The following is a 4,899-nucleotide window of genomic DNA, read 5'->3' as shown; positions in this document are numbered from 1 at the left end:
CCCTGCACATTTCAGCTTTTCTAACCTAAAACATACAGAAATGCCCTTTTTGTTTCATTTTTCATTTATCTAAACTAGGCTTGGTTATATCTAACCAATGTTATTTTGGAGTTCTCCCATTCCCTATGGCTACATTGTGGATTAAGTCTATTTCTTTAAATTAGAAATATAACTTATAAATAAGGCTAAAGTAACAAAAATTTATTTTCTTTTCTGGTAGGTCATGTTACACCCTCTCTTTATTAGAAAGCAAAAATAGCTGTTGATGGGATCCCTTGAAAGTAATGTGGGAAGACTATTAGAGCAATGTCAGAATTTCAAATCCACATTAAGTTAATAGAATCTATGAAAAAACTTTGTGGAGTGATTTGTCCCTGAGATAATTGAATTTAAATTACAGGATTTATAGTAAGAATTACTTTAATCTTGTTATACTTGATTCAATTGCTAAAAGCATCCATTTTACTTAATATTGGTCTTTGTGGAGTTACTAACATATTTTATTTGTTACTGTCAGAAAAATGTATCATTTTAGAAAAGTAAACATCCTTCATTCTCTTCTGTTTCTCATAGTCATCTTTCTTCCTTCCCTTCATACCTCCTTTATAGAGCAGACATTTCTCCTCTGAAATCTGTCAATTTGCAAGGCTCCCCACTGAGACTCTGTTCTTTCAGCATGTGCTAAAAGTGAAATAAATGCGACAAACTGCATCCTTAAAAGTAAACAAGTACCTCACTGGCTTGGCCACAGAAATACTCTGGTTTCCAGCACTACATCCACCAACTCCTGGTGAAACTAGTTTTCTAGGGTCTTTTTTTTTTCTGCTAGGACAACAATATTTGTCTCAGTATCCCTTAGCTCATCTCCAAAGAAGACTAGGACCATGGATGTGAGTCTATCATGTTACTTACTCAGACTGGCCACATGAATGCATTCATACTCACTCACCACATTCACACATCCAGTTGCCTCTTCCTTTCATTTGTGCAAGCAATAAAACTGGGAAAATTCTGTCTCTTTCCTCGATTAAGCAGAGGAGTTGGAGAAAAAAAAGATCTATTTTAATTTTTATTTTAATATATACCTTGATACACTTAAAAAAGAAAAATTACCAAAGTAGGAATATTACATACTAATTTGCTGTAATTGGAAAGCAATACTGTGCTTATTAGAACACAATAAAATAAATGGCTCTATGTAAGTGCCAGGCCGTTGGGTGAGATAAATTCATTCCTTTTTCCAAACAAATAATTTTGCCATCTGTTTTCTCCTTTTTCAGTGTTAGGAGCAAAGCTCTTTTCTCCCATTCCTGTTTTTCTTTAGTTTTTCAGAGATTGTTTAACTAAAATCTCTACTTTAGTTCTGAGCATTTCAGAAGTACTACATTTATTAATTTTTCTGTGATTTTAAAGTATCACATCAGTAACTTTCATGCTTTACTAGTAATTTCTTTTTCTCTTTTAGAATAAATGTTTGTCAAAAAGTTGTATCGGCAAGGTCTGAATGAGTTCAAAGTAATGGATACAAAAGTTTGTGCCAGGCATCCCAAAGTGGGAAACCACAAATGCAAAGCTCCATTTGTTTGGCTCATATGTACAAGGTTAGAACATATCCTGTGTTTAATCATTTCAGGTCTTGTATTAGGAAGTGAAACTTTTAAAAAGGATCAAAAGAAGGAACTTGGGAATTACTGAGCCATCACATTAACATATTCCCCACAAAATAAAAATAAAATGTTTCTAATTACTTACAAGATAATAGGGAGGGGTGTAACTAATACAGGCTTTTCAAGGACAAATAATGTCAAACAAATCAGGCCTGTGGATGGGATAGGCTCACTAAAGCTTTTGAAACTGATGTGATATTTTCCTAGGAAACCCTGTTTCACCTGAAATATTCCCTGGTGCTCACAGATCTAAGAAGATGCCAACAGGAGGCAAGTCCTGCTTTACACACAAACAGGAAAGATGTCTGAATACCCTCATATATGGTCAGCATGATACATCAAGGAGTATGTCCATCACACCTGGGAAAACCCACGCTGATATTATTTAAGGTGAGGCCTCAGCTGGAGCATGGTGTCCAAGGGGCACTTCATTTCAAGCAAGCCACAAGCAACATCTCTGAAGTGTGAGCTGAGAGGTCAATGATGAGAATGAAACTAGGTTGGTTGAGAGCAGAAGTGTGTGACAACAACCTTTAAACTCACCAAAAGTTATTAGTGAAGACCCATGGAATGGTTTCCACATATTTATGGGGAATGAGATACAACCTTGCAGGCAGCAGGTTTAGGTCATTTACTAAGTACATCGTCTAGGAAGGATCTAAAATTCTGGTCATGAGGGATCTAAGAGATTGGAGTGAATTATTATTTCCAAAGGTGTTTTTATGAAATGAAGCTATTGGTTCACCAGTATCCTTAAATAAATGAGTTAGTACATGGCCACAGCCAAGAACACTGGCAGAGGTGGTTAGTGAAGGTTAGCAGCAGTTTGAGCAAGAATTACCTACAGCCATCTGTGCTTTCATGTCATTTTCCTTCTGACTTTCAGGGAATCTGTTGACTTCAGCAGAAAGAGCAGTCAGAGGGCTGGGATGACAAAAATGCCCTCCTCCCCCCGCCTGCCACCAGATGTCTCAGAATAAAGACCATGAGGAAAGTACCATTCCATAACATTAGTTCCTGATGTTGGCACTCAGAAGAAGGTGTTGAGGTGGTTCTCCATGCTAGCAGAACAAGCAGGAGGTGCTGACACTGGTGGGGGGTAGTGAATTTAGAAGGGGAAATAAAAATGCTGGGAGGAAAATGAAGTGGACAGTGGATTGCCCTCCCACAGCTCTGCTGCTGCTCCAGTAAAACCCTTTTTCCCAAGGCTTTTTTCTCAGTGACTTCTTTCTTTCTAAAGCACTTCATTTAGAAAGTAATTCTTCCAGCTGCATAAATAATTTCCCACTTGTAAAACCCAAAAATCGATGGAATTGTTTAAAACCATCCTTTTGCTTACAGGTAGTTATGTGCTGAAGCAGTTGTTAGATTAATGAGAGGACTAATAATAATGAAGAAGAATGCTGTTGTAGGAAGTCCTTGAAAGAAAACTGTAGGCTGAAAACATTGCTTAGGTGCCAATGTGAGTTCCAGGCAGTAGGCCCTGTAAACTGGGAGAAATGCAGAATTTGTTCAATGGTTTAGATGCTCTTACAAACAGAAAGTAGTGGATTTCAAGACAACTATCAGGATGTTACTGAAAAAATATACCTTTATTTTTTAAATGACCCATTTTGTAACTTCAGTTCTATCTGAAGGATTACCAGAGGAGTATGTACATTTTGCTCTGCTTTTAATACATTTTTCATTTTAATGACCCAGTGCACATTGTTGCTACCTGTGTGGCTAAGAACTACCCAACTACCATGTTGAGGAAATCATACCTTCAAATGTTGTGCAAAATTATTTTTAAAAAACACCAACAGGCATGTTTACAGTGAAGAGAATGAAGAATAACATTTTCTTGAAGAATTTACTCAAACTAGGTTTGATACTATATGTCAAGTTAAGATGAAAGTTTCATGTTAGCGTAAATTGATGAGATTTAGTGTATATTTGCTATGTTGCTCATTCTTTTAGTGTCTTTCTACCTCAACTTAGGAAAAAAATTTGAAAGCCCTTTTTTCCACCCCCAGAGAAAGAAAATACTTGAAGTGGTTAGGATTTTCTTGTGAATGTCCAACCACAGCACCGGAATCAACGTTCTTATATATTTAGGTGTGTCCAATATATCCAAAATATTTTGCTTGGAAAATGCAGGCTATTTTCAATTCACTTAATGTAAAAAAAAAGTCAATAATGAAACATCTGATTTGTTGTTCAAATTTTCACTGAGTTGTTGAGGGCAGGGAGGGAGATGAGGCAACTTCGAACATGGTAGATAGAGTAGACTACTACCAAGAAACCTCTAATGCCTAGACTGAGTTGAAAAAATTGGAAAAGATTTTTAAAAAACCCCAAAATAATCCAAATAAACAACATGACTTGGAACAAAACAAAAAAATCAGAATGAAACTAAATTGAACCCCAGGCTATGTTGGAGATGTTTTGATGCAGTTTGGTAGACCTGATAGGAGAGCCATTGCTCCTGCTCCAACTGCCTCCCAGTCCTCCTCCCAGTCCAAGGAGAAGGAAAGGAAATAGTTGGTCACTCCTTGTTCTAGCAGGCAGCTCCTCTACCCCTCACTAACACATCTTAGGTGTTTTCTTCCCCATAAGGATTAGTGGTCACATCCTTGCCTTGGGCCTGACTTCAGTTCCCTTGGCCCTCTGTAAATGTAGCTGTGTGTCCCCAAACAAAAACACCCCAATAATCCTGTGATTCTGAGATCTGTCTTTAAATTCTTTGCTGGCTTTGACAGAATTACATTTTCCAGCAAAATCCTTGGCCTGTGATTTTCAACCAGTTCAGTCAAGCAGCAGAGAGACATCGGTCTCATCAGGAACTGTGCTCTTCGACTCAGTGAGCAGAGGGAAATCACACAGGGCAGGGCTGCTTAGCAAAGACAGAAATCTGTCACCCTGACAGAAAGAACTGAAAAATCAGATTTGGCATTCAGGAGCCCAAAAGGGCAGGGTTGAGCTGAATTGCATTGCATAGGTTGCACTTAGACCCAGCAAGATCTGTGCAGCAACTGATGCCTGTCTGTATTCAACAAGACCTTGAAATACACCTCCAACCTAAGTAGGTTGTTATAATCTTCTGGGGCTTATACTAGCTTTCCACTTATGGAAACCAAGGTTTGAACTCCAGGGAATGAGATGAGGTGAGCACAATTGCATATCTAGTCACAGGTATAAGATTCAGGGCAGAAGAAACAGAAAAGGGGACTGGAGGCAAAGTGAGAATCTG

The sequence above is a fragment of the Zonotrichia albicollis genome, chromosome 2, assembly GCF_047830755.1.
Source record: "Zonotrichia albicollis isolate bZonAlb1 chromosome 2, bZonAlb1.hap1, whole genome shotgun sequence".
NCBI classification, from domain to species: domain Eukaryota; kingdom Metazoa; phylum Chordata; class Aves; order Passeriformes; family Passerellidae; genus Zonotrichia; species Zonotrichia albicollis.
The sequence above is the reverse complement of the archived record's forward strand: the minus strand, read 5'-3'. Positions refer to the sequence as shown.